This window comes from Ambystoma mexicanum, chromosome 4q (genome assembly GCF_040938575.1).
Source record: "Ambystoma mexicanum isolate Mex_15411 chromosome 4q, UKY_AmexF1_1, whole genome shotgun sequence".
Classification (NCBI taxonomy): domain Eukaryota; kingdom Metazoa; phylum Chordata; class Amphibia; order Caudata; family Ambystomatidae; genus Ambystoma; species Ambystoma mexicanum.
The window spans coordinates 790,639,239-790,665,852 of NC_090928.1; positions in this window are offsets into that span (position 1 = coordinate 790,639,239).

Sequence of the window (26,614 nt, forward strand, 5' to 3'; positions counted from 1 at the left end):
TCAATAAGGCTGACAATGTCGTCGTGTATCATGTCCAGAATGGTGGTGGTAGTGTCCCGGTCCAGATGGTACAGGGTGTGTATTTGCTCAGGGGTTAGGTTGAATCGATGGGCTCTGATGCGAGGGATTGGGGGCTACCTGCGTGGTACCACTGGCTGCACTGGTGGGGCTTGCTGGGCCTGTCTCACCCTCCTTCTCTTCCTGTGTCTCCTCTGTGGTGCCTGGTGTTGTTGCTGTTGGTGCTGGTGTGGCAATGCAAGCATGTCCTCCAGCCCCAGTATTGCTACTACTAATGGAATCATTTTGGTGTGGAAAGGGGTGTGGTGTGTGGGTGGGCTCCTTTTGTGCTGGGCCAGGCTCCATTGCCTCCACCTGTGCTGATTGTGTGCACCTGTGGCAGTTGGGAACACGGCACATAGCTGTTTACGGGTGGTTTGCGACGCCGGTATTGCCGGCATGCGGGTATCCCGTATTAGCACCTTCATGATGCCGGTATTTGCATGTACGCCTGACTTGTGTTCTCCTCTTGCTAGCAGCATCCCGGTATTGCCGGCACGAAGAGCTGCATGCCCGCTCCCATACCGCTATTAGTGGCAACGGTATTAGCATTGTCGCTAATACTGGGTTCTAGAATCAGAATAGCCCGGAACGGTATGCGGTGGTGGTAATCCTTCACCAGCATCGTTTTCCCATTACCTACAACCTCGTAATGACCCCCACAGTCTTTAAGTTTTACAGAGTGGGGTCCACTTAAAAAAAAAAAAACGTTTCAAGCTATGCCAGAGGGTCGCATGAAGCAGCACAATTGCCAACCCATGTATGTTATGTGCGAGCAATCTGTTAATCTTTAACAAGGTGTTAACATAGCCTTTAAAATATTACTTGGGATTGTGGGGTGGCACACTGCAACACCATTCGGGCTGCCCCACGGCTATAACGATGAGCTGGACCCATTGAAGAGCAACATATTATCCACACTCAGGGCATGACCCTGCATTGGAACACATGTACACATAAAACATGACCCATGATCAATCCCTCCAATGAGAATAGGTACAACAATAATCATTAAAAAAGCCAGAGGCATGGCTGTGTGTTATTAATTTATAGTTATTTTAAACCTCTGAAGACAGTTGCTCTATAGACATTTTGACATCATACTATTAAAATACAAACTTTATTTTTCTCTTTAGACATTGCCATACAGAGATACCCACCAGATTGGGCCTGTGAAGATAGCAAGCCTTCTGGAGCCTTTGACCACTGAGCATGATGCAGCATTTACGCATGTGTAAACACAAGGCTTGGTAGCTGCCCACGTTACTAGACATAGCTGCAAGACACGAGTACTACATATCTACTGGACAGCCCTATTATAAGCACGGGTAAGAGAATGTTCCTTAAAATAGACAGAGGTCATGCCTTATTTTATTAGTCTATAGTTATTAAAACCTTTAAAGACAACAGTTTTATAGACATCTTGAGAGTGTGCTTTAAATCCGAATTCTCTTGTTCCCTCTTTAAAGTTGCAGTGTATTCCATACACGGACTGCACAACCATCAGTGTGGGATCCACAGAGTGGTGCTAACACCATGAAATTGAGCCTACCCACTGATAACAATACTACATCTGTTAAAAGAAGTCAAAGAGTGTCTCTGATGCCCCCTGGCCCCAGCTACAGTGTGGAAAATGCTACATTGATCCATAATGACAGTGTTGTCACAGTGGATCAGAATGTCTCTGTTGTTACACCAATGGCCCCTGGAACCTGGAACAGCTGATCAGAGAGACTTTTGCAAGGGGTTTCATCTGCATCATATATCATATTGTTGGTACACCAAGGACCCTTGGGACCAGGATACCTACATCATATACAAGCACCTTTTGTATGAGGCGTGATCTATGTGATGGGGTTCTACCGGCCAATCAAAGCATCTCCTGTATCAGGGGTGACCTGCATCATGGGGGCACTGCTGGTCGCAATCTGGTTATTTCACCAGTGGTCCCTGGAACTGGGACTCCTACAAAATTACAGGGTTTCTTTATGTTAAGCTCTGATCGACGGCCTAAGATCAAAATGCCCAATTGTTGCAGATCAACAGTTCCTTTACATGGGCAATAGATTAATAGATGTGTAGGAATGGGGTTGGGGCAGCTTGTCAGTCTTTTGCCATCATGCCAGATGGTGGATCGTTTGGGCGTAAAAAGACCCTTCAAAAGCATTCAATAGCCTCAGGTAAGAACTGAACATAAGAAAGAGATGGGGTGTTTAGATAGCAAAGTAGTTTTAACGGTTCACTTGCGCAAAAACAAAGGTTATCATAGTGTGATACCAATCCCTAACACAGTTGCTACTCCGTCCATAACCGCTCAAGGGGTATCACAATCACAATCATAAAAATCTGGGGCAGCTCATGCAGGGTGAGACCGTAATTATAGGTCTCATTACACGGTAGGCAGTATGGGATTACCGGCACCGGTAAGGGCACCTACTACGAGGTCCCTTAGCGGGTCCCTCCCCTAACGCCTGGTTTTACCAGGCGTTAGGGGAGGAACCCGCTAAGGGACTTCAGAGCTAATAACGGTACCGCAAATCGCTGTACCGTTATTAGCTTCTTCCCCATTCCCATTGAGCCCTATGGGGGCTCAAATGGGAATGGGGAATGGTTCCCGGAATGGGGATTTACTGTGTCCTCCAAAGTCGGAACGACCCAGTAAGTCCCTATTCCGGGAACACAGACCCAGAAAGCAGGAAAGGGGGTAGCCATGGCGCTAATAGCACCATGGCTACCGCCTACCGTGTAATGAGGCCCTATGTGTTTTGCACCCTTGAGAATCGTTGCAATAGTTGTTAGGCCCTGCCTGCTCTGGAGGTATTTGCAAACCTTTGACCTTTGTAAAAACTTTTTCACAGTCATATTTAAAAAAATAAAAGCAGATGGCTGTTATGTTTCAATCACAGGCCATTCAATCTGTGCCTGGCATATAGTCGCATAGCTTTAATCGGGCAGCTGAGTTTACAGATGCAAATATATGTGAAAAAGATTAAATGCCAATATAGTGCTGGGTATTCCATAAGAGAAACCTTTAAGTGTAAAACAGTTGGCTCTCTTTTAGCAGTGTTTTGTTAGCACCATCAAAATTCTGTACTTCAACAGAGGGGTATGGCGATACTCCAGCTAATGTCTAAAACAGCAAAAACAAGCAGTACATTTTACATCACAATAAATATTTCTATGGTATAAAAAATATACAAAACTTCGTAGCTGCTCTATAAGCATTGTCACCATATTTTCAACAACAAAAATAAACATGAGAGACCTTCAAAATGTCCACACTGTCACACCTTAGCTAGGGCACGTGTTTGTCTAAACATTCATTTTGACTAAGTGGGGAATGTCGTGTGTGAGCCACATTTTGACTGTCCCACGTGTAGGAAATGTACCCTCAAGAATCATAAATGTAATGGGTTAATTTGCCCTGTAACAGGTGATAGTTGTTAGGAGTTTGTGGGTGATTTGTGTGTGAGTGATTTTGTTAGCACATTTATAACAACTAAATTCACAGGGTGCGAGCTTCCAGCTCATAATGCCAAAGGGTACAACAGCTACTTTATATTCAAACAATTCGTGAAGGAGCGATTACAGTGAAACTTATCAAACAGGGTGCTAATATCATGTCAATACTTGTGGTAACGTTGAAAATATGTTTTATCGACTCCTTGAACTTCCTACTCATGAAACTCAGTGAACTTCCAAAGTAATTTATTTTTCCCAGTTCAAAGGGCTTCTTTCCACATCTTTTCAATAAGGCGGCTTATCAAAACTATGTAGGTCTGATCACAGCCACTGATCAATATGGCGTTCAGTACATGATGCCTAGAGAGAAAGCCCCAATTATGACGTGGTATAAGGCAAATGAGCATTGTGTATTTGACTTTCACCCAGAGTTAAGGGCTTACTGCAAAGAAGATGTCAACATTTAAAGACAGGCTCATAATTTGTTCTGGGATGAGATCATACAAATGACCCGACAGGAAACACCTATACAGAGTGGCTTACATGTGTCTTACGACGACTCTTTTTAAAATGTCATGCTGACTACTTGCTGTATGCAGATCTACAGACAATTGTACATAAAGCATGAAACAAATACGCTGCTGCCCCAGGATTTATACCATGAGTGCCACAAAAGTTATTGAACAGGGGCTATTCAATGACCCTTATATATGGCAGAGACCAAAAACATCCCCATGCAACAGACCCTGACAGGTAATGGTGATAAATAGTATGGTAAATACTGGCTGGATGGATATGCTAAGGTTCAGGGTCTGGAAACAGCCTATGAATTCATCAGTTGTTTTTACCATGGGTGTCCTGAATGCTACCATGCCGGAGTGTGAACACTCTGAAAGGCACTACTTACGAGCAGTTGTATAGATGCACACTGTTGAAAAGAAACGTTCCTAGTCAAGGAGTGTGCATTGTCAGTAATTGGGGACATGAGTGGTGCGCAATGGTATACAAAAGTGGGTAGTTTTCTTAAAGAGAAGAAACTGCCGGACCCCATACAACCCCGGGTTACATTGTACGGAGGTCATACGAATGCAAATGAAAACCCATATCCTCTAGGTAACCCAATGATAATCTGTAACAATTTTGAAGATTTAGACAAGTATTTGGGTTTGATCATGTGGGAGGTCCACCCACCCAGAAGACTTTATTTAACTGTGTTGCCCTATAGATGCGGTAGCAAGCTAATGTTCCTGCTTTGTCATACATTCCTCAAGACAAAACAGGCTGGGTATAAACACACGGATGAAGAGCAGGTGCTAACAGGCACTGGGTGTGTGATCGAGTTACAGGGTGTTTTTAAACGTGGCTTTCAACTATGGTGCATGCACGAGATATGGCATTTTAAAACAATCACCCTATGGGGGCCCAAATGGGGATGGGTTTTTCCAATGTGGACCTACCAGGTCCTCCATGGTTGGAATATTCTGCTAAGTCCTCATTGGAGGAACCCGGTACTGGAACCCGGTATGGAGGCAGCTATGCCCCTATTAAGGGCATGGCTACCGCCATACTCGTATTGAGGCCCTAGGTCTTACTTCACCATGGGGCAAGTTTGCACAAAGAGTTAATTTATCAAACACAGTCATTGTCACAGACCCCAATGAGCTTCATGATTATTAATTTGATAATTCTTATGAAGCAAGCAGCTGCATGTTGGCAGATGATGAAACAGCTTGTTTGTAATGGCGATACGCTGAGGAATATCCAACTTCTGACAGTACCAATATATTCATAGCATCATTCAGATCAGCGCATGCTTATTTGAAATTGTACGATGTGACAGAGCAATTGCAAGAGAGGGTTCTGTAGAATGATACTGATGTTGTTATCTTTGTCAGTAGCCCCAGAGAGGCCAATCTGGCCAACATCGATTAACTAGGGGATCGAACTTCCGAGCTAGCGCTTAGTGAGCAAATTGTAGAGTTCTTATCTGCAGGGCCTAAAACATATGCCTACCACACATCTCTAGAGACTGTCAGTATGAAGGTGAAAGGCATAACACCTAACGTTAACAACATCGCTGAGATTAATTTTGACAGTTTGAAAGATCTTATACAATGCATGTAACAACCCTAGGTCTATTAAATCACACTTCTGTGCATCATGCACTGCAAAAAGCAATGGAAATTAGCATGAGTACTCAGCAGAAGACTCTCAACGCTGTGCTTGATTAAAGAATGTTAGCACCAGAAGGCTTGTCACATTCCTACAGCTTTTGATTTCAAGTTGTTGTGGATACCAGACAACATCCATTTGTGTGTGTGCTGGATGGACCTTCCAGCTGAGGCAAAAGTTATTTTGTCAGAAACGTCAATAAAATGCAAACACAGTGATGCCATATGTGCAAACGAACATTGTGTGGGTATATATTGGCAGCATCGCTATACAACTTTACAACACCAGTTTAAACAACTCCTATTTGTAGAAGGTATGCTGGACAGTCTCAACGATGATCACTTAGTACTACCGATCATGGTGAATATCATCATCATGGATGATTTGATACCAGAGGATGGTTAGAGTGCTGAACTAGAAAAAGCCTTTACTCTGTATTCTTAGCTTTTGAAATATTGTGTAGAACTTGCTCAACAAGGGAAAGAGTAATAGAGCTTTAATACTAAATGCTAGTTAAACAGTGTTATTTAAAAACCCATGTGATAAAACAACAATTAGCTGTAATAGCTCAACAGATGTATTTTTCCAAAACGTGTTTCTTCATGGAGGCTTTTGAAGACTCTACCAGTAAACCCTACGAATATCTGTTGGTTGATCTAAAAACAACCACTCTAGCAGATTACATATTGTGTACGGACATATTCCCACTCTAGAAAGGCATCTGAAACATCTAGGAAACACACATAGCTACAGTACCTCTTCAGCAGCTGTTACAACTTTCAACATGTTGGCACGCATACAGAGAATCATTGTAGTGCTCAAAATGCTTGTATATGCCACCATCCCACAATGTAAGGCTGTATAGCTACAGCTTCTGAATGTTTGGTGCCCGGTATTTCTGAGATTACCTAGAATGTTTTAAAGGGCCATGTCCTCTTAACACAATGCCAGGAAATTGTATTAAAAAAGAAGAACAGCGTCATCAAGAAACCGGATAATAAGCAGGTATCCAAAAGGGCTAAAGAAAAGTGTCTCTCAGGCCAGTGGATACATAATATCTCTCATAGCCCTACCGCTAATCACCAAATTGCTTCAAATCCAGTGATGGAGCACACTCATAAAATGTATTTGGTGGACAAACAACAATTAGAAAGCCTAGCACCCACACACCTGGAGTTTTGGGTGTATACGGAAGGTTGCAACCATGCATCTCAACCCTGACATGAAAGATGTTTTAATCAGGTATGATTTTAATGGCTCATAAGAAAGTGGCCTTATACGCAAAAATTCTGCATAAATACTTAAATCACAGCCCTGTAAATACATCCATGCCGACCACATCTAAAAATAGATCCTGATCACCCAGTCCTGAAATGATGTGGCATGCCTTAGGCTTTAAAGACTCTTAACCTAACTGATCATGATAGTATCATGACCCTGCCACCTATACTTCTGAAGCACTTAGCCTTCGCAGAAGACACATACGTCTGAGTTGGTTGTCTGAGTAATGCAAACAACACATTGGGCCTCATTACGACCCAGGCGGTAAGGGGTTATCGGCAGCGTTAACAGCGCCGACCCTTACCGCCTGAGTACGAGGTCCCTTAGCGCCATGGCGCTTTTAACACCTGCTTTTAGCAGGTGTTAAAATCCATGGCGCTAAGGGACCATGGAGTTAATTACGCCACCGTAATTTACGGTGGCGTAATTAACGCCTTCCCCACTCCCATTATACCCTATGGGGCAAAAATGGGAATGGGGAAGGGTAAATGGGGATTGGGGACTTACCGCCCCGCCAAGGTCGGAATGGGGCGGTAAGTCCGCCAACCACCATGGCGTAAACGTAGTTTACGCCATGGTGGTAAAGTCACGGCCCAGGCGGTAACTTACCGCCTGGGTCGTAATGAGGCCCATTGTCTAGCTGTATAAAAAATGGCTGTTTTAAGTTTAACTGATGACTTTTATCCTCCATCCATTAAACATGACTTTTTAAAGTCTAACTCCTGCCTTTTATCCTGCATGCTTTACAAATCACGGTTTAAAAGATAACTGATGCATTTCCTCCTTTCTTTTTTAAATAAATATTTTTACAAGTAATACAATGGACTAGTTGTTTATTACTTTGCCAAATGTATGTATAATAACACACAACACTTGTGGATTTAAAAAAACGATATTTTATTCATACAAGATAACACTAAATAGAATGCACACATCTGCATTTCTGGTATTGAGTAAAAAGCCTGCAAGATCTATAAATATTGTGTAATGTCTATTTATTATTAATGAATGTCATCACCATTTGATTGTTTTGCTTGCAATTGCACAAGTATATTTTCAAAATGGCCAACAGTGATTGCCATTCCATCATCTGACTGATAAAGAATATACACTGTCTTACATGTGGTAACTTTGACTGGCATGTTGGTATGATGTAAATACTTTGTGGTGCTTTTCACGCAATCCATTAAAACATTGACGTATGTGGAATGCTTGCGGAAAGTGTGCCAAGATGTCAAACACTGTTAGCGTGTCTTCCGTCAACCACCGACCTATCCAATGCATTCCCTCTCTGGCATGGGGATCAGTGTTCACCACCAGACTAATAGGGTGACTGCAGGTTAATATCAGTAGCATACACACCATAAGATGTTTTCCTGGCATGTCTATTGCTACTCAGGAGTCCTTTAATCTGTAGACTATTCATTACATATCAAAGAGTATGCTTTGCCGCAAATTGATCTTGATCACAATATTGAAAATGCTCCAGACTGGAAGTTAGTGCATAGATTCTAGGTTTCTTTGAAAATGTACATCAGCTCATAGGTTCCCACTACTCAATAGGCTTAAATGTCCTGATGATGTGTTGTCTGGTTTTAGGTCGAAGGCCAGTAGCGTGTAGCCACGGGCATAGTCATTGCATGGGCATGCAACTGCTGCATCATACATGTGTTTCCCTCTAATAGACTCCAGTCCCATGTACTACCAGTTTATGTTTGGAAACCCAAAGTTAGGTGAAAATTGCTTTGGCTAGAATAAAGACACCATCCTTATGCAACACTGAATAGTTCATGCTACACTGTAGTCGAAAGGGTGTTGGACATATGTGCATGGGAGTGATGCTGTTTCAACAATACAGATGATGATTATTATTGGTAGCTGCCCCTGTTGTAAAAGATTTTTCTCTTTAGCACCTTTCCCGCCAATTCTATGGACCCCAAACATGTTGTTTTTGTTTTGAACTCTGTCCTGAGTTTTTCCAGTAAAGTGAAGCCTTCAGATGCACTCCACTGCACTTTTACTCATTGCTATAGGGAAACTGACAAGTCCTTAAGAATGTCAGTACTGGGAAACTATGTTTTCCTTTTCCTGATACATTTTATCTTTTTATCTAAGTACCTTTTTCTCATTGCACAATGCAGCTTATAATGCAGCGGAATAGGGGTTCTTTTGTATGACCCTAGGCTACACTCAAAGGGATTTTTGGTTACTTTGGATTTGTCTAAAAGACAAGCTGGTGGCAGCAGTTGCTTATTGACTACTTTTGATATATTTTCCTTTAGCCCAACCACGTTTACCACATATATCGTCCTCCTGGTCCTCTTTCTAATTATCTTGATGACATTGATGCTCTGCTTATTGTCATTCTGCCTTGCTCGCATTCCTTTTTATTGTTAGGTGATTTTAATCTACATCTTTCTTCTATCCACACTTCCTCTCCATTTCTTTCTATTATTGATTCTTATTGTCTCTCTCCCCTTCACACTCCTCCTCACATTTCCGGATCTGCCTTAGATCTTATTTTTACTTCTTCCATGTCTACCTCTGATGTTTCCATTTATCCTATTTACTCTTCTGCTTTTCTTTTTTATTTATTGTTCTCTTTGCAACATTTGTCCCTCCTTCTAATCCTATCCCCTTTTTGTTCCGATCTTCGTGCTTTCAATATTTCTCATTTTGCATCTTCTTGTATTGCAACTCCTCCATCTCATTTTATGTTTTCTGATCTTCCAATGGATGATGATGCTGCTTCTTTTTCTTCAGCCCTTTCTACCTCTCTTGATACTTTAAATCCTCTTTCTAAATGTGTTCCTTCTCAAATATCTTCCCAGCATTTACCCCCAGGTCCCTGTCTGTCCAGTTGCAAACCCACACTGCGTTTTAGCACCCCCTGCACTTGTGGTCTGTATCAATAACCCTACAGTCCCCTCTCCTGCACCTATTGGACACTTGTTGTCTGCACTTCTAACATTCGCCTTTGCCATCCGTTGGCTGCACTACTTGTAGTTTCCTGATTCTGTGTCCTGCACTTGTCCATCCCCACCCAACCCCACCCCTGGCACTTGTCCACTCCCTGCTTCCCTCCACTTGCACAATCTGAATGTCACTAAGCCTAGTAATATTGTTGTTTTAGTCCTCCCTCTTTGCCCCCCCCCTTGCCTTGTTGCACCTTGACACATTTGCATACAGGCATGTTATAAATGCCATATCATATCATATAATGCCTTTCTTCGCTCCTTGCAAAGGGCTCTCCATCGCCTGGAGCGTTACTGGCATATATCTCGATCTATCACTGATGGTTGTTTCTTTCTCTGGTTATCATACTTTATAGGATAATGCACTTCTTTCTTCTAAACATCTTTATTACTCTGATCTTTTACATTCTCAATCCTCCCATCCCTGTTGTAATTGTAAATTGTAAATGTTATCTTTTTCAGTCTCTCTCTCCACTATTGTCTCCCCATCTGCCTAATCATTCTCTTCTTTCTACACTTACCACATCTGATTTTGCAAATGTTTTCACTTCTAAAGTGAATTCTCTCCCTTCTGCTATTTCTCTTACTTTTCTGCCTTCCTTTTGTTCTGTTTGTTCTCCCTCTTCTACTATTGTTCTGTATTCTTTTTCTCTAATTTCTAATTCTGATACTTATTTACTTATTGATCAGGCTAATCCTACTGCTCCTCCTAAAGATCCTGTTCCTTCTACTCTTATTTCCAAAATCTATCCTTCTCTTAATTCTTATATCACTACTTTTCTAAATATCTCTCTTACTACTTCTACATTTCTTCTATTTAAATATGCTATTATTCTTCCTATCTTAAAAAAAACCTTCACTGGACTATACTATTCTTTCTAATGTACGGCCTATTTCCCTTCTTACCTATTGTTCTAAACTGCTGGTACATCTTGTATACTATCAAGTTTATTCTCTTGTTATTCTTAACTCTATTTTATCTTGTTTCCAGTCTGGTGTTTAAAATCTTCTTTCCATCAGAACTGTTCTTCTTTCTGTCTGTGATTCTCTTCTTTCTTCTCCTCGATTCTCATACCCTTGGACTTATTAGCTGCTTTTGAAACAGTGGATCACACAATACATTCAATCTCTTGCTTCTTTTTGGGTTTTCTTGATCTGTACTCATATGGTTTCAATCATATCTATATAATAACATGTATTCTGTATCTTGGGCTGGTGCTTGCTCTGACTCACTTCCTCTCTTGAACTGTGTTCCACAATGGTCTGTTCTTGGTCTATTTCATGTCTCTCTTTATACCTCTTTATACCTCTCCCCTGGCTTATATTATTTACTCCTTTGGGTTGTCTCATCATTTTTATGCTGATGATACCCAGCTATTTCAATCTTTTTCCTCCTTTACTTCTGCTACACACATGAATCTTTCTGCCTGTCTCGCTGCTAAGTCTGGATGTCCTTAATTCATCCAAGACTGAAGTGCTCTTTAGTTCTGTTAATAATATTCCTTTGTCAGTGTCTCCTCCTTTCATTCTGTTTTCTCCTTCTCATCTTTCATTTTCTTCAACGGCCTGTAATCTTGGGTTTCATCTTGACACTAACCTTTCCCTTGCCCATCTCGCTCAATTACATCCCGTTCTTGTCGTTTCATCATATTAATATTTGGAAAGCTAGACCTTTTCTTACTTTCAGGGCAACTAGCTTTTAATCTCTTCTTTAATTTGTTCTTGACTATTCTACTGCTCTGTACTCCGCTTTGGTCTTCCTGTATCTCGCTTGCTCCTCTTAAATCTGTTTTTAATTCCTCCATTCGTCTTTTGTATTCTTTACCTATTTGTGACTCTATTTCTCCCTCTTTGTCCTCTCTTCGATGTCTCCCTTTTCATTCTCAACTTAAATTCAATTTTCTCTGTATAGTATGTAAATCTCTTTATGGACTTGCTTCTAGCTATCTTATTTCTCTGGTTTCTTTTTATGTTCCTACTCGTTCTCTTCATTCTCAAACCCACTTTCTTGTAACTGTACCTTGTCATCCCTGTGCTTCTTCTCGTTTCCGCTTTAGTTCTTTATTGGCTCCTTTTTACTGGAATGCTCTCCGTCCAGCTCTGCAGTCTATTCATTCTTATCTTATTTTCTGTGCTGCTCTAAATACCTCTTTATTGCATTTTAATTGTATGTTAAGTCTTATCTTATTTTAAGCTGTATGTTTATTGTGTTAACCTTTTCACTCTAATTGTACTGTAATTGTTTTTGTACTGTGCCCTAGTGTAAGGTGCTAATAAATACAAACATACAAAATACGAATTTGGCTACTAACTGTGGCTAGTGTCCTAACATGGCCATGTCACAAGGTTTTTGCTTGCTCTCATAGCCATCTTGTACTGTGGCCTTCTTCCTGCCCTGCCAGATCAGGACAATCCTTTTATAGTCATGCATCGCCTGGGAAAGCCTTGGTTTTTGCAGGCTTTTGCAGGGCCATGTGCATGTGCTCCCAGAAAGTGGGTTGGAATTGTCAGGTCTGGTGTGAATGCTTGCATGAGTCCAATAGTGCTCCCTGATTAGACCACTGCTGATGTGCATAAGTTGGGCCGATCTTGCCATTGGAGGGCTGAGTATGAACACTCACCTGTCTTTGGATCAGAAGAGGAGTTCTACAGCCATGCCTAGGGATCTTGACAAAATCCTGCAAGGAGCCAAGTATTCTTCCCAGCTGTTAGACTGTGGGAGACCATGGACCCATCCCAAGAAGGCCTGGCAACGAATTTTTGGTGCAGTCCTGGTGGAGCCAGGTCTAGTTTATGATCTTCAGAAGTCCTTTAGTGTAGCTGCGACCCTTGGAATGGTGGGATCAACCATTCCCAATGTCGATACAGTGTCTGGCAAAGAAGAGCCCTCAGAAGTACCCCAGGGCTACCCCATTGAGGACAAGCTCAAATGTTGGGCTACCGCACTGCAGACTTTGCAATTCCATGTTTCAGGCTGGACCTTTGGTGACTGCCAACGTGTCTATAAGAGTTGGCTCTGCAAAATGTCAGCATCCCAGCATCCAGGGACCCAAGATATGAGGCTGACTCTGATTGTGAAAACTGTGTCCCCTCCTATTGCCCTGCAATGATGACAAACACCAAAAATGCTTTCCTACATCCAGTCATGTGCTGAGAGTAGGCCTGCACCCAAGTGAGCTGCATTCTTCAACTGGAACACATTGCACCAGCATCTGTGGCCGACCAGGGATTTACTCAAACCTGCAACTCCTAGGCATCAAGATCCAGAAGAAATGGTATGGAACGTGACCTATGACAACCCTCTAAAGACCTGCCAAGCCCTAAGAAAAAACTGAGTACATGAGGTGAGTTACCGTTGTACTTATCGGAACCCAATCTCCTTTTTTTAAAGTTTTCCTAACTTTTAAAACATTTACAATAGTTTGGCTTGGTATTGATTGTTTGGGCAGCACTCTGAAAGCTGGGGGCAGTTTTATTCATTACAATAGATAATTACCTGACTTCTGGAATGTTTTTCCCATCCACAAGTCCCTGCTCCTAACCTAGGAGCCTTACAACACTACTTGGAACTTTGTGAATTTTCAGAGCACAAGGCTCCAGTCGGCTTATGGTTAGACTTCTAAAAATATGGTTGTTACTCTTGTGGACTGCCATTGTAAAAATATCTAGACCTTTCCATTCAGTATTGTGGGGTGGGGGTATTGAGGTTTTACTTCACTGGCTCATGTGGCTGTAACTATTTATTTTAGTATCAGTTTCTGTGATATTATTACCTGCTTATAGTAATTTGTATAGTGTTTGCTTGGCTATAAATAAATATGATGTGTTTTATAACTATTTGTCTAATTTTAATCCTTTATTAAATACCTTGTGGACTCATTGTGGACCCTAGACCCGTCTCATCCCTTCCTGAGACTTTGACTTGACCACTTTCCACGCTGCTTTGATTGATTTGGCTACTGTTCCCAGAGTTGTCCCTATTCACTAACCAGGTTGGCCTCCTATACATCTGTCCACCAGGCCAGAGTATAGAAATTCAGTCCTAACAGCCCCCTTGACTGATAACTCGGCTACCGGTAGGAATGATGAAGACTTTAAGGGCTACCCTCTCAACCGGATTCGTCATGTTAGATATTTGCAAAGCCTCTGCATCTGCCAATCTAATGGTTAGGGAAATGCTCACATGTCTAACTAACAAGCCAGCCTATATGTTGATTAACTTGTATAGTTCAGCAACCCCAATGAGTAAAGCAGAAGCATGCATTGTTTTGGAATTGTTTCATTTTAAGGTCAACACCATTGATCAACATTTTATCCTGGAAGAAATGGTCTGAGTATGGATGTCCTGTTAAATCAAATGTTCTACTGAGCGTGGTGTAGTGGGCTCTCTTCAAGAATCCTGTGTTGTCACCATTTGAAGCAGGGACGTTGAACTCCCCATCAGTTTCTTGGTGAAAGAGACTGTCCGAGAGCTGATTTTCCAAGCCATCGGGCTATAATTTAATATACTCTCTATATAGGCCCTGTAGGCGTATATATTATCACTCTGTATTATCAATCAATCACCAAGTGTTATGGCCACCTGCCTGAAAATAGTGGCTATTGGGTAAGCAATCGTAGCTATTTGTGCACCAGCCGCATGGTTGGTCACATCAGCATTTGTTATTTTACAAGTTAGATGCAACAATCTGTTGTTCAAGTCCAGATACATGTCAGTCAAACCGGATATAAAGAATTCTATGAGGGCTAGCAGTGAGCACTGCCTGTGGTGATACCTCCATGAACAAACTGTTCCTGTTGCTGGTTTGGGTCTGTGGTATGTTGAAGAGATCAGGCTGCGATTTCACACACTGCCCGCAGGACCCATGTAAGAAGGCCATTGTTCTTAGAAGATATCACCGGCCTTGTGCGTTTTAGGGCTAGAATGCCTGTTCTTAGTTTAATATCTGCATCATGACCCTGAGGGCCTTGTAGATGTGATGTTGACCTCTTCCTCTTAACACTCCCACGAGGTCTATAAATAAAGCCTTATCCATCCTGCCCCTCCATTTTCTGTATGGCGAGACAATTAGTAACTGCTGTTGTCACACTCTGCATAACGTTTTTGCAATGCCGGTGGTAGTAGATTTGACGTATTGTTTAGCTAATCCCAAGCCGTGGTGTAGGAAGAGCATTGCACATCTAAAGAGACTTTGAAAGATACTGCAGAGCCCCGCTCCATATGTCTTATCTGAATGTTGGTGTTGAAAATGTTTTTACACACAGGGATGTAATCGGTTGGCTGCATTGATTGTTCACAATATTATTGTTTTACCTTTGATATCCAGAGTTCTAAGTAATGGTTCATAGCTATCCCCCACCCTTTGATACCTCACAAAATTGCTGAAAAAATAGTAAACAGTAAAACCTCTGTTTAATATCAGCTTGGCTATTGTCCCGCAGTTTCCACTTCCAACATGTTGCACGGTCCCAGTATGTTACGCAGTTACCCCGATGTTGAAAACATGACAGGTGTGTCCGACCTATGGAGAAAAATTTCCTATAGAGCGGATATAGATGTAGCACCATGCCACTATACTCCAGTATGATTGATATTATTTTGTTGACGACTCTGACAAGGTCCTGTATAGGTGCGTAGTACCTCTTGGGGAACTGGCCTGGTGAAAGCTCTGCAGGGTCTGTTTGTATTATGTTAAACATGGCATCCCCGGTGCCTAAAGTATCCCATTAATGTATATATTGAACTTCTGTGAGTGCCACTGTCCACTGTCCTTCCAAATGTGCAGGTTTGGCCAACCTCAAGGTGAAGTTGGATATTTTGTTCTCTGGGAATATATCTGGGAAGGCGTGGCTGAGGAGAAACAGATAGAAATGTATAGGCTTTACGTCTTTCTCGCTATACACCTATGGCTTCTACAGAGGTACCATCCAGCCAAGCGTTGAATTTCACAGGCCACCACTGCCATTTCAACAGATACTGTTTCCTAGACCCTCGCCCTTTACTAGTTATGACTTTTTCTAGTCTATGAAATTTGTGTTGGTCTTCACTGACTTTTCAGATCTCTGCCCAATAATAAAACATCTTGAACAGCTTCTGCTAAGTAATCAATTAGTCTGTATATATATAACTTCCTGGGGAGACACTCAATCTAAAGATCTCATTGCTATAGTTCTGCTCATACCCCCTTTGGAAAGTTTTGTACATAATCACCTTTTTAAGGGGATTTGTTGACACCTTTTCAAAAAGTCTTTTAGCATAACGGTTTTTCCACACCTTAAAGGAATTCTGGGATGTTACAACTACAGGGGTAATTTTAATATATGTAATAAGGCTGGTTCCAGGGTTACTTCTGATAGGTTTATTACCAGTTCTTAAGATACAGTTACATAGGACATAAGTACATACAGACACCGCTCCCATCACCCAGGCAGGGAGGATCTAACTGCCTCAACATGGACCCTTCACCATGAACATTCTCGCATTCACACATCAATATTCCACATGACATCACGAGCTACAGCACACACAGACAGGCACTATATAACACATCTCTCTCTGTTACTGATACACTCATACACTGACACAACACAGACATGCACATCATAACACATCTCCCTTTTTTATGAATACACAAACAGTGTGGCATACCACTTCCAATGAAGACTCCCTACAAGCATGGCAACCGGAAACTACCCCTACACACTTCTATATATCCCTCACAAAGTATGCAAATTTCCTTCTGTCTGTTCCTGCCACCAACAGACTCTAGGCTCTCACCCTAGAATCCTACCTGCCCAGATCCAAGACACTCTGAGCTACATTCCTAAACTACCACAATTACATGGATTCAGCTTCTGCCCGCCCCCGCCACCGACGGGCTTCCAGGCTGCCATCCTGAAGCACTACCCGACCTCAAAGAGGACGAATACATCACCATACTGGGAGAAATCAGCACAAAGGAAGTACAACGCCACCACTCACCTGCAACTACTCAATTAGACTCAGCCAATCGGGCATATGCAACCAAACCAAGGTGTTCAAATACTCCAAACAAATCAAAGACGCTGGCCAGTCATCCTTGAAACCATTGACATCACATCTGGTTGACCTCCTACAACCCCGACCACAGCTTCACAAGAGTCAATATGTTAGACCCTGTACCTTCATGCAAAAGACAAAATCCTGATGCAAAGTTACACAAAAAACAAAAACTAACTCATCACCTTAGAACTCCATCCTACACCTTTCCATTATGGGTTACTAAGTGGGCGTCCCCTGCCAGTCACCCCCAACTAAGTTTCAAAGCTTGACATCTTGTCCCTTAGTAATGAGTCTGCAACATATTATACCCTCTACTTGACAATTCCGGAGGTGCTACCTCCCCAAATATTTTCCACTACCCCTGTAGGCTCTACCTCCCGGTACTCATACACTGGAGGCGCTACCTCACAAAAAGACCTTGTGGCTATTCGAGCTCACCCATACCTCATACATACTCTTAAGGCGCTACCTCCTTGAATAGTCATTACTACCGCAGGAGGCTCTAACTCCCTGAACCCATGCACCGGAGGTGCTACCTCCCAATAACCACAGTGGCACTTGCACACTGTCATTTCTTACCTCTTACAGAGGCACTACAACCCAATAACATTTTGCAGAAAGGGCTATCAAACTTCTACACGAGGCACTAACTCCTGTTGACCTTCAGACTGGAGGAGGCCCTAACTCCTATTATACTTAACCCTGCATCTTCACCCCACATACCAAGGCACTACCGCCCTATAACCATAGTCCTCACCCACTTAGAATGCCTGCCAAACTTCACACTAATACCAGAGGCGCTACCTCTCTCTAACACTGTTGTGGCACTCATCCGCACACTATACACACATTTGGGCGCTACCCATCTTGCATCTTCTCTGACTCACGTCAAACGTCATGCTAATCCACGCGCAACCATTGCAGAATATACATGAGTCAGATCAAACATTAATTCTGCTTTAGAATATCCTACACAGATACCCATAACTTTACAATTAGTAATCCATTACGTGGGTATAATAACGCCCTACAAGTGACCTATAAGTCCATGTCGCCATTTGGGCAACCTAATACTGTGTACTACAATTTCATCCTACCAGTCCATAGTCACTTATAGGCTCTACACTGCAATTCCTCAAATTAGTTAGGTCTAACTTCAACCATATACAAACCACTCTCAAACATTGACGTACACAACTCACCTAAATGTCCATAGCCAATTATAGGCTCTATGCTGCAATTCTGCAAAGGTGGTTACATCTACATCACATTTTAAACCATTTGCTGCACTCTCATACTCATACTTACCCACTACAGAAACGTGTAACACTCAAGATACTGCTATATCCCCCAAATGATATGTCCTCTATCGGCTTCTTTTGAAACTCGCTTCATTACAAAAAGGATATATTCTTCCATATCTCATATATATGTTTTGCTTCTTCTCCTAGCATGGTATTTTTTCACAGTAATGCCAGCAGTGACTGCCATGTTACACAGACCTCTGCCTCTGATCTCGCATTCTGCGGCCTTCACCCTATGATCGGCCGCTCACCCTAAAATCTCCGGCTCAGATCCATATCTTCATAGTCTCTTGAACAGATGCTGCGTTACCTCTCTGTGCAGCACCCACACAGTGCGACAAAGCCTCCTTCGCTTTAAGTTCCTATGATGTAAAAGCTTCCTGGAGCAGTTTATTAGGTGAGCCGCCTTCCTAATAGACATAGCACATGGCTCTGCAACGTACATTCAACGTTGGCCGCTACTGAACGCCTCACAGTATGAGGTAGAGCAGCTTCTTTTCTCCTCCACAATAGATTGATTCTGGTGCCTTCCGGATACCACCATGTAATGCTGTCATGTGACACTTCGACAGGAAAGGTCCTTTACTCGAACACTGCAATGCTTCCCGTCTCATTGGAAGTTGCTGCGTATCATCAGGCATAGAACGTCAGGGTCTTGCATCACCACTACTGAGCTACACCTGCACCTTCCACTCATGGAACATTGGAAACTTAGTTCCATCGCTTTGCCAACTCCCCCTGTATATTGTGTGACATAATCAGTCACAGATCCACAGCGGTGCCCTGCTAAGCTCCACTGACCAACGGTCATCCTTAACACTTGAGACTACGTTACGAGAGTCTCTTCCTCAGGTGAGCCAAATACACAAATACAGCAGCACATCCACTTTCTATGTCCTTTCTCAGTCCACACTGGAGCTGAGACCCCCTTCAATCTTCAAGCTTATCCTCTTCTTTTATTTATGGGTTGGCCTTCTCCCAACAAACAGGGTTTTTCTTTTCTCCCCACAGGCCAGCTCCACTCTACAGCTTGTGTAGCATAGCTTCTCCTTTCATTAGAGGGGCTCAGCTTTTCCTTTCCCTTTCTGGCCCAGCTACTTCTCCAGCCCCTCTGGACTCAGCTCTCCTTCCAGCTTATAAGCTGCTGATTCCGCCTGCTAAGGTGCCCTCTTCCTACCCCTTTGGTGAGCTGGGTGATGGGTCCTACCTGTCTTGGAGGATTGTTGTCCTTCTCACGTCCAGCTCTTACCTGCACCCCCCGAAGCAGGTTTCTTCAGTCTCCTTCTTTTACTTGCACTTGAGTTCTTCTTCTTTAAGACCAACTCCTCGCCAATGTAATAAGGCTGGTTCCAGGCTCACTCAGGTTACTTATGATAGGTTTATTACCAGTTTTTTAAGATACAGTTACATAGGACATAAGGACATACAAACACTGGCTCCCATCACCCAGGCAGGGAGGATCTAACTGCTTCAACATGGAACCTTCACTACAAACATTCTCGCATTCACATATCAACATTCCACATGACATCACGAGCTACAGCACACACAGACAGGCACTATATAACACAGTGTATGATGTGTGTTGTTATACACATTTATAAATAAAACATGTTCACATATCTATGGGTGTTTTTATCTGAGATGAAATGCCAGATTTGTGTTTCTAAAAGTTTGTATGAAACATTCTACAATATATGCTTTAACTTCAAAATGTGTTGTTTTTAAACTATCTGTAGCGTTTTATTTAGAAACTCCTCATTGGCTTCTGTCTGTAGTTTAGCAGGTGCCCGCCGGCTGTTAAATACGTTTTTTAAAGCCAGTGCTACACTGGGCTCTGTCTTGTCTTTTAAAGCCTCAACATAGGCGTATTTTGATAGGGTATCTATGATGGCTGGAATATATCTAAAGGAGGAGAACAATAGAGGGGTTTTCCCTACTTCGCTGGCTGAGGGGAGCAACAAACAATAGTAAACAGGGGTCAAGCCAGCAGAAAAGAAAAAAGGGTTCACTCGAAGGACATCATTCAACCTAGTGGAAAGGGAAAAAATCCCCCTTGCTGCAACCCAGATCACTATGCATACAACAAGAAATAGTTAAAAATACTGTATTTATTAATTTCATATTTCAATCTTTAAAAAATAGTATTAAATCATCTAAGGTTCTTGTACAATGTACAACAAATATATATCATACAACTATAAAAAAAGTGTGTACTGTGTTAAAGTGTTAGTATTAAATATTGGCTGCTACAGGAAGTCACAACAAAATAAATAACATAAATCCTAGAAGTTAATCTGGTCATGCCGTATAGGGTACCCTAAGCGAGTGAAGGGGATCACTCAAATAAGGAGACCCCGGTCGCCCTGACCAAACCAACTATCTAGCCAACGGATTGTATATCAGTGACATAACCTGAACAATATTGGTAATGCAAAGAATGCTATTGATAATAATAGTTCCAATAATCAATTTTGAAGCAGACAAAAAACTAGATAAGAACATTATATTAATTCAGAAGAAAAACAGTAAAGTACACACACTAAAATCTAGCTAAGGGATGCTGTGCGTCGACTACTAAAATGTCCTATAACAAAAAATGACACCGTTAGAGAATAGTAGTTTCAATGGAAATAACACATCTAGCAAAAGAATTGCAGGTGGTATCCATCTTCATCAGGAGATAGCATTCCCGTGAACTTCATAAGTTATTGGTCATTCATCTGTGTCTTTCTGAATGTCCCCAGATTTAGATTCAGTTTAAAAACGTTCACACTGATGAAGATGGATACAGCTACATGAATACAGATTCGCTGACAGCTCCTCAACAGGTCTTCATTTTTAATTTCATGCAAAAAAGCTTAAATACATGTAAATTATCTTCATTCTCAATCTTCATAGAACAGTTTACGAGGCGCTCCACTTGCAAAAGGATTTCTCAATTACACTTCTAACACCCAGTGGACATCCCCATCTAAATGGCTACATTTTCAAAAGGGGCTTATAAGCCACTTGTATAGCCCACAACATTTTAGACACTCATTGTTCCATTCATAAGCCTGTTGCGGATCATCAATTTTATGCCTGTCGCACCATTTGTAAAAGTGTTGTTCTAAACATGTTTTCAGCACTATGGCTGTGAAACCCTGAATGGCTAGTCTATCAACCCAGGTTACAACCGTTTAGACTGAATCGTCTTTAAAACTATCAATGTCCATTATAGAGATACTATTATTTAAAAAGTCAATTGTTAAGGTTGCCTAGGTTTTCCATTTGAGTAGCAAACAGTAAATGTTGACAGTGTCTGCTACACTCCTCATTGCAGTCCATTCTATCAGCTATAGGCGGTAGACAAAAACTGAAATACATGGTTTTAACACCAGCTCAGGTGTCACACCCCTAAAAAGGTACACGCATAATTTTTAAAAATATACCTACTGGTGGACATAACATCCAATATCAATGTTCGATGTCTTTCTGTTTTCTCCAAAGGTTGAGGGGGCCAGGGTCACTCAGTCTATATCCAGCTGTGAACAGTGAAAAACCATATCCTCTAGGACACCCAAAGATCATCTCTATTAGTATTTTTATTTAATCAGATGGGAGGTCTACCCACCCACTGGCCTGTATTTACCTCTGTTGCCCTATATATGGGGTTACCAGCTAATGTTCCTGCTTTGTCGTATATGAACCTAGACAAAACAGGTTAGGTGTAAACACACGGTTGAAGAGAGGGTGCTCATAGGCACTGGATGTACGATCACTTTACTCACCCCCTCCTTAATCCTGTCATTCTGCATGATCATAGGCTTGTATACATGGGCTTCAGACTCTACTTCAGCATGTTACATGATAGTACGGCTGATCGACAACCACACATCAGCACCACTAGCCATTTGCAAGTTAGCCATATCTTCAGCAGAACTCAGCATTTTGAATGACATCTCCAACAGAACTTCGCATGAAGTGGTGATAAGAGGTGGCTGACTGCCCAAACAAACAGTAGAGATGTTCTCACTGAGCTCCCAATCTTCATGGTCCATCATTGCGTGTGAGTAAACCAGTGCATCAAGACCGTTCCATCTTCTAGTAGAGTTAATAAGATAAATAACTGTCATCAGCATCACTGGTGATGCCGGGGGCTATTATTTCTCTGTTGTAACTGTAGCAGTTCATAATTACAGTTTCTCTGACACCACACTTAATAGCCCCAAGAAGTCTGAAGAGTGCACATGTTTTCGAGACCTGCAATAACAGCTATTCATCTGTATTGTGCGACCACACTCCTAATATCATCATGGCCAGTTGTATATGAATTGTTCGAACTACAATTGTTCGAATTACAATTGACCTTTGCACAATTGACTGAATTGTAAAGGTCAATAGTGACATATATGTGGCGGGGGGAAACCCCCTGACACCCCCATTATATATATATTACATGGACACAGTAGTGTCCATGTAGTTATGGTTAAGTTGGTGTTTCCATAGGAAGAGCATTTTTTGGGTGGCTTATAACTTCGCTCCCTCTGGACGAATCCTCACCAAACTTTGCAAAAAAAGTATATGGCCCACTCTGAATTTTGGAGAGGTTTGCTCCAGGGGGGGCAAAGTTATAAGGGGGGTCCCAAAACTTTTGTTTTTTCCCATAGACATAATGGGAAAAAACTTTGCGCACGCCTGCAGCCCAAACCGCTGGACAAATTTACACCAAATTTGCGGCAGGAGCGGGGGCTTGGTCCCGAAAGTGTGCTTTTGCAAATTTGGTGTAAATCCGTCCAGTAGTTTTTTTTAAAATGACCAAAATGTAAGGCAAAAAAATTAGTGATATCTCCGTTCGCTCCGCGGACGGACTTCCCTGTTCGCTCCACGTACAGCGCCCTGATTGGCCAAGCGGCTTGCATGATGTCTGCGGACATGCGACATGTTCGCTGATTGGCGGCGTAGTGCCTGAAGCGCGTCAGATTTTTTGTGGCGCCCGCCATCTTGCATTCGCCGATGACCGCGGACAGCGCGGTGAAACTTGGATTAAAAATTGTATTTAGTGGAGTGTGTTGGTGTGTAAGAGTGTTTGGGGAGGATGGGGGAGTATGAGATAGGTTCAATGTTCTGTTTTCATATATATATGTGCAGTCAATTGTGCAAAGGTGAATTCGGACCCTTGACTTTTGGTCAATTCGGTCATTTGAACAACAATTTGGGTAATACCGCGCGGGCTTAGCAATGGCCGTAGACAAATGACTATTTAGCACATAGGCCCAATGAAACTATAGGGGTGCTATCAAAGGTGTATTTTTTTATATCAAATTAATTGAGAGTCTTATCAAATGTATATTGAATGTAGGTACAATTTTTAAAACATGTATTGGTGTCATCATATTTATTGGGGTTCAATATAATGTGTAGGGATTCAGTAATACATCTATATAACATTGTATATAGACTACAGTGGGTTCTTATCAAATTAATACAACATTTTATTTGGGGTCATTATATTCATAGGGGTTCAATCAAATGTAAAGGGGTTCAAGGTGTGATAGAAGAGCCGTGACCACCTGCCACTTGTAATGCTCGATGAAAGGTATCTCACTTTACTAATTATAGAGAAACTTTATTTAATGTTTAATCTGAAAAATCTCTTTTATTTGGAGGTGCTTCACCCTATCTCCCTCTCTTTGGCAATGTGGCACGAAGGCCTAATTTGAAAATAAATGTGTGCAACATTGTGTCTTCCCTACTTTTTTTTTTTACTATTAAGTGCGTAAAGCAGAACACAGTGGATTCAATAGCTTGCATGCCTTCACATTCTAACCAGCACAGAAAAGGCTATATCCCATTTAGTATTCAACAATGCACAGAAGGAGGTTTGCACCTTTTTTTGATATGTGTACATCTTAACAGTGCGTTTCCACTGTTGTCTCTCTGACATGAAAAATCACTTACATATTTGGAAATCTTGAAAAGATTTGATTTGTTCCATATATTGACACCTTCATGACACACTTCTATTTTCTCCTCTTACTTATCAGTGTGTTGCCAACACCATGAAACTATTGGGGGGTTGGAGGATGGCAATGGTCACAGTTTTACTTAATCAATATTATAAACCTTAAAAACCTCTATTGTTTTCATTCCAATATCATCGTAGTAATAGACTCTTATAAAAGTAATATCCCACGATAAATGGGCTCTAGCCTGACTTTATATTAGAAGGGTATTGTAGGACAGGGAGGAATTATTTGAGAAAAGAGAGGAAACATGAAAATATGTGCATTCCTTTGAGTCTTCACTCCCAGTTGTATATATGGTAAGTACATGTCAAATCTCTTCTGTTGGAAAGAAAAACAATGAGTGTGCACCAATGTGTAAATTGCATTTAGCTATTTCCTCAGAGCTCTGGGGAGATGGAGGCATATGAGACCTCAATGGATAATGGGATGGAAGAGTAAAAAAGGGGACGTTTGAGGAGTAGTTTGATTTTCTGGAAAGAGAAAGACTTATCACCACCCATCTGATTCCTCCCATGTAGACTTTTTTTTCATGGTATCAGAGAAACGTTGTGCCAGTACAAGTGCAATTGGCACAAGGTTCAAAAAGGCCCTAATGCAAAAAATGATTATTAAATGGATTTTTCCCTCAAGGAAACAGACCATAACAAGGGCAAACAAATAAAATACATTTCAAAAACATGTTTTTTGCATTATGACAATTTGTTTTCCTAGTGCTCATTGAACTTGCACTGGTGCAAAGTATTTGTAATATTGGCAATATTGTTTAGGCACATAAACCTACAATATGTCATGGAGGTGATGGAACGTTACGTTACCCTCTCGGGCATAGCAGTGAACCCCAAAAAATCAAGCATGTTCCCCCCAGGGAGGTAAAGACGCGCCCTGCCGAGGAGCCTACCAGTCTTGCCAATACCCTGGCAGCTCGTGACATTCCGATACTTAGGAATCGATATATACCACACGACGGGGGAGGAACACAAACACAATACGGAAAAGGCAGTTTTTATTAAGGTATTAAGAATAGCATGGGACTTTGGTCCAGACTACACCTGGCCATGAAGGGTAGAGAGGCTCTGATTAAGGTGGTAGTCCTGCCCAGATTGTTACACTTTTTTGTAAACATCCCGTATTTGATCCCCAAAAGCTTTTTTGTTAAACTCCACAGCCTGTACAGGGGTTTCATGAGGCACAACTCTAGGAACAGGGTTGCCCTATGGAAACTACAAAACTCGTGTGACAGGGGGGTATAAACCTGCCAAATTTTGAGTTATACTACTTGGCGGGACAGCTGCACTATATGTCTAGTTGGTTGTCTGAAGAGGAAACGATGAAGCCAGGCTATTGTATGGGGACCCAGCCCCCTTCTTCCTTAGAGAGACAGTGTGGTTGCCTAAACCAAAGGTGCTAGGAATGGCGAGATTTTGGTGCTTGGCTGGGAAATATGGCACAGAGCATGGTAAATAGTGGGAAACCCAACCCCATTCTACCTGCAGGTCCCGTTAGTGACGCTATGCGGGGAGGACTCCCAAATGATAAAAGGGTTCCATAGATACTGGGAACCGATGGGCCTGGCTACCCTTGGAGATATATGGCAGGAGGGTATGGCACTAGACTTTCAGAGGCTAATGGGGGACACTGGGTGCATAAAGGCCAACATAATACTTATACCAGAAGTATTAAATGGGTGCGAGAAAGGTGGCCTGAGGCGGTGCTCACGGAACAACCTGAAGCAACCATCGAGACAATGTATGATATCTCGGAGGGTGGGCACGAAATATCTCGCCTATGTGAGCTACTGGGGACTAGGGTGGGAAAGGAGCTGCTCCAACTGAGGTGAGATTGGGAGGAGGAGGTGGGAGAACCCATGTCGGATGGGCAATGGGACAGATCCCAAAGGTATCACAAGAAGGTGTCCCGAAATGCGAGGCTTCAGCAGATTCAATTATATGTTATTCATAGGGCATATATGACCCCCAGTAAAATTGTTAGGTTTGGAGGCCCGGTGGCACAGGAAGGCCCTCGGTGTGGGGAGGAGGAAGCTGGGATGCTACACATGTTTTGGGCTTGCCCGAAGGTGTGGAGGTGTTGGACAGGTTTGAAAATGCGCCTATCTGGTAAAGAGATTACGCTGGAGGTGGAGTCAGCTTGGGCATGCATGCTTGAGGGTTTTATCAGACCATGCAACCTGAGCACATCAGTAAGATGAAAGACCTGGCCTACATTTTGGCCAAACGGAGAATTGTAATGTGCTGGAAAGCAGCCCAAAGGCCTAGAATTGAGATGTGGTGGGCGGACCTCTTGAAGTGGGCA